Source organism: Dendropsophus ebraccatus, chromosome 14 (genome assembly GCF_027789765.1).
Source record: "Dendropsophus ebraccatus isolate aDenEbr1 chromosome 14, aDenEbr1.pat, whole genome shotgun sequence".
Classification (NCBI taxonomy): Eukaryota; Metazoa; Chordata; class Amphibia; order Anura; family Hylidae; genus Dendropsophus; species Dendropsophus ebraccatus.
The window spans coordinates 10,640,459-10,652,822 of NC_091467.1; positions in this window are offsets into that span (position 1 = coordinate 10,640,459).

The window sequence follows — 12,364 nt, forward strand, 5'->3', positions numbered from 1 at the left end:
AGCAGGGGGAGGATATAAGGCCGAGCTGCTCGCTTCCACAGGAGAATCTCCGCAGTCCTGAAGGGTCCCTAACACAGATAGGCACCGGAGGAGAGCCGGAAGGCGTCCGTCTGATCACATACCATTAGTCAGTTGAAATTTCGGGTGATAGACCATGTACCCCCCTGAGGAGAGGGGGTAATAGGAAAAAACTATTACTCGAAAAAGAATTGCGTTGGATACACACACTTGAGACATTGGCTCAAAGGGGGCTGAATCTGGATTTTTCGCTGTCATCATTAATCTAAAAGGGATATTGAATTATTAATCTGGGTGTGTGAGTAACATTACAATGAATTTATCGGTATGATAAATATAATTTTATATATTTATATAATTTTAAATGTTTCTAAAATGTTTCTAATTCGTTTTTTTGTTTGTTTATGTTTTAGATTGTTGGAGGAACTGCACATGTGTCCCGAAATTTATCCTGAGTCAAGGACCCAATTGGGAACCTTTTTGGACTTTTGGCCCTAAAAAATTTTTGGAGAAATTTTTTTTAAATTTTTTTTTGGGGGGGGGGGGGGGGGGTTGTTATATTTTTTGGTTGGCTACGTTTTTTATAACTAATAAAGGAATTATTGTATGTTAATATATATTTTTTGCATGGATTTTTTTTTTGGGGGGGGTCTCTTTTTTGTAGCGTATGTACACTCTTAAGAGTTGGGATACGTGTGTGCATAAATACCTAATTGTAGATAGAGGGGTAAGCGGAGGATGTGCCTTTCAGGATACGGTGCTGTGTGGGGCGGACCTTGTGTCGGTCGTTATACACAACCCCCTGGCTTACTGATTAGCTACCCGCTCTCTAGGTAGGTAATGCACATAGACCCTTTCTAAACTTTGGGATTTTTTCTCCAAGTATGTGAGTGATGTGCCCGGTTAGAGGCGGTATCTCTCACTCGGCTTTTTTCATGACGCGGCATGACATGTCTGTCATGTGATCCTTGGGTTCCTATGGAGTCCTGGACGCCTGACTGCCTATTGGCTGGACTGGCGCATGCGCCGTGCGATCGAGACACACCAGTTAACCTTCGGGACACATGTGTGGATATTACAGGTTTGTTTTAATGTGTTATTTACTAATTGGTGTTGGATATATAAGTGTGTAACATGTGAATACGGATCAGTTTGAAAAAGACTCGAAAGGGTCGAAACGTCACTGCATTGTACTATGGAGGAATAAAGATCTACATTTTTATGGTGGACGCTGTCATCCATTTTCTTTATTTCGATCACCGCCAGAGTTGATCAGGGAGCAATGGGATAAAGCGAGAGGGCTTTTTACCCAATACAGTATCAGGATGGGGACACAGGGGGCTCGGATTACCAAATCTTACTCATTTACCAGATAACAATGTTTTGTATTATTATCTTGTCTTGCAAATCGCTCTCAGACCAAGTTACTTCTAATCCAAGGTGTCAGTGTATTTGCTTTTATTTGCTCCAACCAAAGTAATGCCTAATGCCTTCTCTTTAAGGACATTAAGGAACCTATAGCACCACAGTACGAGACCAATTTCTACGAAAGTTTTGCAAAAAATAAAATCATGAAGTACTTTATTGGATGTTGTAGTCTTCTGTTCAAAGTACCTTGTGATACGGAGCTGCCATGCGGCGGTGCACATCGCGCCTATCTGTAGTATAGAGCCGATGTGACTGCGATGACTCCGGCTACTCGTGTTGCCTACACATGTAGAATATTAGCAGCATCTTCTAGACATGATGAAAAGAAACACTGTCCTCAGAACTCTGTATGACTGTTCATTATGTTTCCGTACAAAAAGTTCCATAACTAGAAGCTCTAGTCTGGCAACTTGCTTGTTTTGAGCATACATCAATGCACAACAATGATCAGAGTTAACAATATTGATCGCTAATGGATAGTGTTGCTAAAAACAAGATTATATCGCCTTCATCTTGTAAGACGTTAGCCGGGCGAAACGTAAGAAATAATGGACAAACTCTACTCCTGGACTCGAATTCTTTCCGATCTGGCTCGGCCAAGCTTGGATTTCTCTAAATAAGATCATCATCCAACTTTTATCTTACATGTAAGGCCAATTTCACAGGAAGCTAATACGAGTGGATTTTTGCTGCATCCTGTATTATGGCTGCAAATCCTGCCCCAGGAACGAACTAACAGCATTGTAGGCCTATGTGATGGCGTTAGTTCCAGTCGGGTGCAGAAATATATTACAGTAGTGTTAAGTGAACTTGCCAAAAGATCAAGTTGGCTTAAGGCCCTATTCCACGGAATGATTATCGGCCATAATCAGCCGTTACGGCCAATAATCGTCCCGTGGAATAGAAGGCAATGATTAGCCGACATCGTTCATGTTGGCTGATCGTTGCAGTCGTTTGTCTTTCAACCATGTTGAAAAACAAACGACCAGGATAGCAGCGATCTGCTTCTGTTACTCCATAGAACAGGAGCGGCGGCAGCAGACCGCCACCATGCCCCATGGGCTGCCCGGACGATCACCGATCACCCAGGCAGCCCCCCGCAGCTACCCGCGACCCCTCCCGCACTCACCCGCTTGCTGCCGCCGCCTGTAGTGGCGGCGGCAGCAAGCGGGGAACAAGGAGCAAATGAGCGCTCAGAGCATGTCTGCTCCTCACAGTTGGCCGTGGAATAGGGCCTTTACGTTTGTCCAAACCAGAACGCTCGGCATTTGACTCCCGGTATCTGGAGAAGTTGGATGCTGTCTTAGGGCTATATGGAAAACATGGAAACAGCCTATGGCCTAGGGCTGTATCCATGTTTTCCAGGCAGTGGGAGTCAAAAGCCAAGCTTTGAGGTTCGGATGAACATTGCCGAACCTGAACTTTTGGCATGTGCTCAACACTACTCATTAAATCAGAGCCAAATTGTTGTATATATTCCCAGCTTTGGAGTCAACTTCATGCCACATTCTTAAGGCTGTAAGAGAAGGGCAACACCAAGGTCTCCCATAATCCTAATGAACTGGAATCTCATGCTCTGAGTCCATTTCAACAAAATCGATGCTGTGTAGAGATGAGCGAACCGGGTTCGGTTTCGAGTCGATCCGAACCCGAACGTTCAGTATTTGATTAGCTGGGGCTGCTGAACTTGGATAAAGCTCTAAGGTTGTCTGGAAAACATGGATACAGCCAATGACTATATCCATGATTTCCACATAGCCTTAGGGCTTTATCCAAGTTCAGCAGCCCCCGCTAATCAAATGCCGAACGTTCGGGTTCGGATCGACTCGAGCATGCTCCAGGTTTGCTCATCTCTAATGCTGTGACCATAATATAGTCACTTTGTGATAGTGGCCTTGGCCTCACATATGGTAACCTAAGCTGTTGCCTAAGGGCCAGTTCACAAAGAGTAAAATTGCCAGAATTCCATGCGGATTTCTCCAGGCAGTCTATGGAGGACATGTCAATTCTTCTGCGCGGAGAGAGGAGGCGCAAACCCTCCCATAGACTGCCAGTATGACACAGAGGCTGGCCAGTTTTACTCCGTGTGAACTGGCCTTATATCAGAAAAACCTTCCTTGATCTGTTAAAATTCCGCTTTACGTCTCTATAAATACAACACATAATCCCAACTCTTCTTTTACTCCTACTTGTTAACAATGCCTACAAAGTGGCCATCACTCGTCACAAAGACAGCTCCATTAACAAACAAGCCACCCTCCTTCTCCAGCCTGAAGGGTTAATTACCCGACACATGTAGCAGAACTGCACCCGTCAATTTCAATCCACTCAAATCATTCCGCGCGGGGAGCACCCAGAAAGGTTCCTTCATTAGCGGAAATGTCACAGATCCCTGGGAATGAATCTCTTTTCCCCCGCCCGTCCATTTCTTCTCCCGTCCTAATCTCCTTCTGCACGAGTGATCCAGATCATAACGAGGAGGTTTAATTAAGGTGGTTAAGCCTACTTTCCTTCTGGAGTGGCTTTTTGTTATATTCATTTTCCTCTGGGATTGTATTAAACTTTCTTTTCTTGGCACCTTAAACCTTTTCGCTGCTGAAGTAATTTTGTAGTCAACATTAGACGGAGTGCTTTGTACTGCTTGACATTTAAATTTGTGGACAATGCAAATGCATGTTAGCGAGCAATTATCCGACAATAAGAAAAATAGTTTGCAAATACCGTCTGCCAATGTCTGACAGGCGGGCAAGTTTAACAATTGTGTTCTTATGGCAGGCTTAGAATGCTGGAAATCGATACTGCATCAGTGATATTATGTTTGGGAGCGGTCAAAAGAGTCCAGTATGTAGAGAGGTAGACTTAGGGAGGGTTGCTACTAGTGTTGAGCGGATCTATCAAAATGTTCAGATTTGGCAACGTTATCAGAAATCAAACCCTCAACTGCAGAAGTTGGATGCCGCCCTAGAGCTGCCAGGAAAACATGGATATAGTCTATGGCATATGGCTGTATCCATGTTTTCCAGGACTCCCTAGGATGGCATCCAACTTCTGCAGCCGCAGGGAATTGAATGCCAAGCGTTTGAAATTGAGATAACATTTCCCAATGTGAACATTTTGACCGATCCACTGAACACTAGTTACGATCATTCAGGTAAACTCTGACCCAGACAATATTACTACTTAGAATCCAGTGCCATTTAAAAACCCTAAAGACAACAGTATTTTGCATATGGTCTGTGCACGTGCAGTACGATTACTTCGTATTTGGGTAGAAAGCATGAAATGTTCGGTAGGGCACTCACCATAAAACTTGACTTTTAATTTATATCTTAAAATCCATCATTGTGTAGCGGACGGCCATGACGCCAGCACCATGCAGCAAACGTGACAGCTGTTTCGCGTGTGTCAGCACGCTTCTCCAGACGTTTTTTGGATAGTATTCTCCTCCTTTGCCAGGTCTGCCCAGCCCTAGGACCCTCAGCAGTGCTAGAGCTTTATCAAGGGCAGTGGCAAGAGATGACAGTGGGCAAAGTGGCAAAGGGTCAATTCTATTTTAGTAGTTGGTCATATGTCTGCACAGCCTTGAAAGTCAAATAAAGAGGTCAAGAGAAGGGTGCTGACTAGATTACCGGAAATCTTTATCCCCACAAGCCTTTCCAGAGAAGTCTAGAAGAGTTTAGTTAAGTTTGTAAAACTGAGAGGATGAGTAAAATGCACTTCAGTCTCCTTATAGGAGAGGGCCTGTGCTTTAAACTGCATGGGGATGTACAGCTCCTGTGAGAAACCCAGTACTATCATGGTGTTCTTAACCTGGTGCCTCCTGAAGAAAAGATAAAGGTGAGTGAGACGAGAGAAAAGAGGACTACAGCATCTGTGGGAAGAAGTTGTACATGTCAACCAGAGCTTCATTCAGGACCTTTAAGGACTTCAGTCTAAGTCTAGGACCAAGTGGCTGCCAAGTTAGAAATCTTAAAGAAACCTTTGTGTGTTTCATTGGGAGCCAACCGGTTGACTGGTTTTCAGGGAAAAGAGAGACCAAGGCTAGTGACACAGCATACGTCAGGGCAAATTCTGAAAGCTACAGATACCATTACATCTACCTTACCTCGAAGGGCAATCTCAGCTTCAGAAATACTATTTAGATAGTTTGTTCAACAAACTTTGCCCCCTATATGTGAAAAAGATTATTTATTGAGTAGAGGCTGTTTCATAATCTACAACGCCAATGTGTTGCTTTTTAAGGATGAAAAGTTTTATATGATGCACTGGGGGTGCAAATAAATGATAAGTATCCCAAATGCTGAGCACACCAGTTGGGTAAATACTGGTAAGTAAATGAGAAAAAAATATGGTAAGTCACATACAGTGAGACACCGAGAAACAAGGGTAAACATGGTCATTACCTGCCTAGTATGCAGATGGTGTGCCTCTGTGTTGGTGTTCTGGCGTCTGCTGATCGTGCTGGGTCCTCCAATGGGTAAGGCTAAACCCTCTGTTGGTGCTAAGTCCTCCAGTGGATAAAAGATCATTCAGCTAGAAATGTGCCCGGCTGGCGTCAACATTCTATGGCCTTAGAATTCTGAGTGTCATCACTCTCAAAAAATCTACAGATACCCACATGGGTCCAGGAGATCTTAATTCTTTTGGTAACTCCAGTTGCCTTCAGCAGTGGTGAGAGGGGAGGATGGAAGTGTAAGGAGGTCTGTGGAGGGAGCAGCAGGTAGTCTGGAGGTGGAGAATAAATGGGTGAATACAGTGCTTCATATCATATCATAACCGCAAAAAGAACTCCACTCAAACATGGGAAAACTATTTTAATTTCTCTTTCCGAGTCCTCATTAGTCTTTCCTCAACTAAGCACACCAACAGGGTCATTCCCACCTGGCCAACCAACCTTCCAAACCTAGGGTTTCTGAGGGCCATCCTGTACCGCACAGAATACCGCTAGCATCAGTTTTCTGCATCGGTTGTCTAGAGATTGCTTCTACTGTCTACGAGAAGTCACCTGGTGGCTATCCACTACTTTACCTGTTGACCTGTTCACCACAAGAATGGTCCCGGTTCAGGAGATGTCACAAAGTTCCCAATTTACAGGCCTGTGGATTTCAGTTTCCAGCAAAACACTTTACTGTATATGGTCCTTACTTCAGGCAAAACAGTTCTTAGCCAGTGTTTTCCTATGTCACTATAATGTCTTGGGAGCAAATATAATCAGTATGCAACCATCAGGGCCAGCAGATGGTTTGGCAGAGGTACTCTGTGGGCTCTAACTCTTCCTCCTCTGCACGATCCTGCTTCCATTTCTCTCTCCTATCTGGCTCCACCCACTTACTTCCTGTCTCTTTCCTTCTTCCTGCATCACTGCCCATCACCTCGAGCCCACCACTGCCAATGGCCACACCCAACGGCACAGCTGACCACACTCAGTCAGTGTTTGCCACGCCCACTTTTGATCTGCAGGGCATCTTCAGCCCCCTACTACAAGGCCTCTCTTAAAGTGTCCCTGTCACTTTAAAAAAACATGTAAAAAGTTTTGATCTCTCCGGGTCTCTGTGTTCACACCCCCAATGATTGTTAAGATACAGTAAGGAGAAGCATGTGGGTAGATGCTGTTTTCCCACCTCACAATCTCTACAAGTTGGTTCTTTACACTCACAATAAAGCCTGTATCCTACAGTGAGATGGAAAGCACAGCGAACTGGGGCTAGATGCTTCTCTCTGGTCTAACTTATAATCAAAGGGGGTCTGATCACCCGGACACCAATGCAAAACGTTTTTTTACAGTGCCACTCCACAGACTCTTTTTGCATATTTGTATTTCCCATGGGGAAATGCACCTAGGTTTTTACTGTATTGGGTGCTTTAACTAGCAGCCTTTACTGTCTTCTTTGGCTGGTCTCCCTGAGATCAGCCATCTGTTTCTCTTATGGCTTTACTAGGCATTGCTCCCGCTTAGCCAGAATTCTGCTTTACACTGATGAGGGGCAACACCCCGAAACAGCTGTCTGTGGATGGATACCTGGCCTTAATATATCCCTTGTCATATCCTTAGATTTCTAAATTGAGTCAGATATTGAATAAAAGAGCCTCTTAATATGGTGATTTATGTCATCTCCTTACAGGAGTCACCCCTTATCTAGGTCCTACCCTTGAGGGATATCTGGCTAGTCTCATCTTTCAAGACTCTTAAATGAGGCTCCGCTGCTCTTTTCGCATATAAGCCTTCAAGCAAAAACTTCAGTGGCCAGTTAGTGAAAAATAGGGATGAGAGCAACTGGAGTATGCTTTGAGTCCAGTCGTTCAGCATTTGATTACCGGTGGCTGACGAAGTTGGATGCAGCCCTAAGGAGTCCTGGAAAAAATGGATACAACCATAAGTCACAGGCTGTATCCACCAGGACTCCTTAGGGCTGCATCCAATTTCTTCAGCCACCGATAACCAAATGCTGAACGATCTTACTCGATCATCTCTACGGAAAAATACAGCAGTCACGTCTGCTGTCTGACCAAGCAGAAAGAGTTTAGAAGATGGCTGGCTTGAAAATGAACGTCCCTGGCAGGGAAGAAGGTTTCTAGGCCACTGGAATCCATCCCCTACTATGAGACATGACATTAGAAGAGCATTAAGCTTCAGTCTTTTGTGTGTGTTGGTAGCATCAGCTGGCCAGACACATGAGATCCCTGACAGCCAAACACACGTACAGCATTGCCATGTCTCCAGACTCCATCATGAACATGCACACTTGACTCAGCCAGACACGCGGGGGGAGGAGGGGAATTGGTTGCTGCCAGATACCTCTGGCAGATGTTGCTCTCATACAGAACCAATGAATAAGGCATGATGCATTTCACACATACTATACATTTAGTTTTCCAGTTATTTTCCATTGTGTGATCACTATTTGTTATCTGCGGATGCAAACATGCATAGGCTCCGACACTGTCTAGTCTGCTCACCCAGATGATAGGGATGTTGCCGGTATATAATAATTGCTATCTGAATCCAGTCTCTGTATTCTGTATACATTGCACCACTTAGCTGGGTTATCAGTTCTGTTTTGGGCCCATCTTAAAAAAGGGAAAGGGATATTGTTATACTGCAGTGATATAGCTTTATTTATATGACGCCTGTGTCCCGTGTGATCTCCGGGTCCCTTCAGTCATCTGCAAACAACACCTTTCATTATTTCACAGCCAATCCACAACCATAGGGTCAGTGTTTGCTCAGATTTAGGGTCCTATTACACAAGCTGATGGGGGCCCCATGAATACTGTAAACGAGCCCTTGCTTAAACAGTATACATTACCTATCCATGCTCCAGGGCTGCTCATACGGTCTGCAGCTTTAGAGCTCTGACAGGCCGCTCAGCCAATCACTGGCTGTGGCGATGGATAGGTTATGTATACTGTTTGCAGAATCGGCAGCTGCGCATTGCCTGCTGATTATTTCAGGTTTGGGCCTAAGGGTGCGTTCACACGTAACAGATCCACAGCGGATTTCTCGCATCTACATCCCGCTGCGAGTTTGTCTGCAGCCCGCCCCGTTAACCCCCGCCGCCGGAGCCTATACTACACCTGGTCCCCACTCCAGCTTGCTTTGGGGCTCCCGGTGTCTTCATGTTCCGCCGAGCGGGATGTGCCGGGAACCCCTGAAGCAAGCTGGAGCGGGGACCAGGTGAAGTATAGGCTCCGGCGGCGGGGGTTAACGGGGCGGGCTGCAGACAAACTCACAGCGGGATGTACTTCCTGCTGCGAGTTTGTCTGCCCATAGGGCATACAGGGCAGGGATCTGCAGCGAGAAATCCACTGCGGATCCGTTACGTGTGAACGCACCCTGAAGCAACGATCAGCAGATGATCGTTTCGTTGGGTAATCGTTGTCTCTATTTGGAGTGATTCGGCCGATTATAGCTCCGTGTAATAGGGCCCTTAGTGATGTATACGGAAAAAAGTATCTAGTGCAAGCAATGTCTTCATGCAATGCAAGCTGCAGGATAGGTGAACAATGAAACGGCATAAACAACTACACATCCATAACTAGTGGCTAGCCGACTTGCTAAACTGTTCGGCAACCTTTCCCGAACCTCTGAACATTAGACTCCCGGTGTCCGGAGAAGTTGGATGCCGCCTTACGGAGGTCAGGAAAACATGGACACAGCCATAGACCATAGGGTGTATCCCAGTATTTTAGCAGCCATAGGGTGGCAACTAACGTCTCCAAATACCGGGAGTCAAATGGCAAGTGTTCGGTATGGAGAAAGTTTACGAACCCAAACAGTTTGTTCAACACTACTAAAGACCAGAATCATTAAATACACTGATAGGAAGACATAGATGGTGGATCCTGCACTTGTCCCCACCCACTGTCCCTGCCATCTTGCCACAATCAGTCCTAGGCGGCTGCGGACAACTTGGTGGTAGTACCCGACTTAAGTACGTGGAACACTAAATGCAGACACACACAATAAGAATAGTCAAAAAGACAAGGTCAAAACCAGAGGACAGCAGAAGTACAAAATCATATACAACAGGGATAGCCGGGTCACAAGTCAAAAGGTCAGGGCAGGCGGAAAACCAGGAAAGTGAAGATACAGGTGCGGAGATTAGATAAGTCAGAGAATGAAAACAGGGAAATCACAGCGAACATTTGCAAGCTTGTTATATTAGACTAAAAGGGGTTATCAAGCATTAGAAAAACATGGCCACTCTTGTTTCCAGTTCAGGTATGATTTGTAATTAAGCTCCATTCACTTCAATGGAGTTACAAAATGTGCACCCAAACTGGAGACAAGAGCGGGGCTGTCTCTGGAAGAAAGAAGGCCATGTTTTTGTAGCACTGGATAGTTCTACCAGAATGTAAATGGACCATGGACACCCACACAGAAACAGAAACAGCAAGGGTGAATGGGAAAACAAAACGTCAATCACCTAAGAAACAAAGTTAACTGTGAAGTGACCAGAGGGTATATATATCACAAAAACCAAGCTCATCGTGTAACTATAGTATCGGAACCAAACTCATCATGTAACTATAGTACCGGAACCAAACTCATCATGTAACTATAGTACCGGAGCCAAAGTTATCATGTAACTATAGTACCGGAACTAAACTCATCATGTAACTATAGTACCGGAACCAAACTCATCATGTAACTATAGTACCGGAACCAAACTCATCATGTAACTATAGTGCCAGAACCAAACTCCTCATGTAACTATAGTACCGGAACCAAACTCATCATGTAACTATAGTACCGGAGCCAAACTCATCATGTAACTATAGTACCAGAACCAAACTCATCATGTAACTATAGTACCGGAGCCAAAGTTATCATGTAACTATAATACCAGAACCAAACTCATCATGTAACTATAGTACCGGAACCAAACTCATCATGTAACTATAGTACCAGAACCAAACTCATCATGTAACTATAGTACCGGAACCAAACTCATCATGTAACTATAGTACGGGAACAGAACCCCAGACCAGCTTGAAGTACCGACATCATTGAGTCTGCACGCACTAAGCAAGTAAATGGGGGACCAGAGAGCTGATAGCTTCCTGCCCTAACATAGTATTAAACTGTGATGGTGTCCTAATCATGCAGATATAGTGACAGTGGAGCTTACCTGAGGCTCTTCAGGCAAATGTTTGAGATTTTGCCACAGATGTCTGAAGCCATCCCTACTGAACACCTTAGTAGCCCTCACCTCCCAGGTCCACCCATGTGGACAGCACTTCATCATATTGAATAGATTTGGCAAGGTACAAACTAAGGGCGGGTTCACACTACGGAATTCTCGCGGACAATGTCCGCGGAATTCCGTCAGCTGTCCGCCTGCACGCGCACGCGCTTTTCCGCCGGCTCCATAGACACCATTCTATGGGCCGGCATATTCCGCGATCCGCTAAAAGAAGTGACATGACACTTCTTTCAGCGTATAGCGGAATACGCCGGCCCATAGAATGGTGTCTATGGGGCCGGCGGAAAGGCGCCCAGATGTGCGGGCGGATAGCTGACGGAATTCCACGGACATTGTCCGCAAGAATTCCGTAGTGTGAACCCGTCCTAAGGGCAGAAGATATGAGAGACTGAACCCAAAAACTTAAATGTTGCATAAAAGAAAAAAAACTGCACTGGAGACTACAGCTGCCGGAATTATAATATTCTAGAATTTTTTACACAAACCTAATAAACATATTTGTTATATTGTTACATCTAGTAATTTGAATCTTGATTTATTTTTTCACGCACCGCCGTGTTCAGTGACCTATAGCAATCTGCTGTCATATGGTGATGTCACTTCTATTCATCCCTCAGACGTGAGCTCCGGGATGACAGCAGAGAGCTGAAGTCATAGGTTAATATGCCTTTCTTCTTTTCTTTAGTGACATGTGCCCGCTGCTTTACGGATCCTAAGACGCCAGGTCGTCTTGATAGACCTTATTGTCTCCTAGAGAAACTGCTTTTTTTTCTCATTGCGGCGGCTTCTGTCATGTTCAGCTTCCAGTTTGATAAGTATCAGGTGGAAAATGGTAAGGAGAAAGCATAGGTGCCATGCTGAGAGGCACCATTGTTACCCTCCTCACGTGTAGGACATCTATAGTGGCTTCTAAGTGGCTCATGAGCACCGTGTCCTTCCTTGTACTTGGTAATTACTACATTTTTCATGGTCTAAAATTCACTGGCATCCACGGTTACAAAACAACTGTACCTGAAGTCTAAAGCAGTGTTGGAGTTACGACCATCAATTATGGTGGTCAAGGTCTAGGTGGTCTACGGCAATGTCTCCTGCTCTGGTGGTCTACGACAATGCCTCCTGCTCTAGTGGTCTAGGGCAATTCCTTCTACTCTGGTGATCTATGGCAATGCCTCCTACTCTGGTGGTTCATAGCAATGCCTCCTACTCTGGTG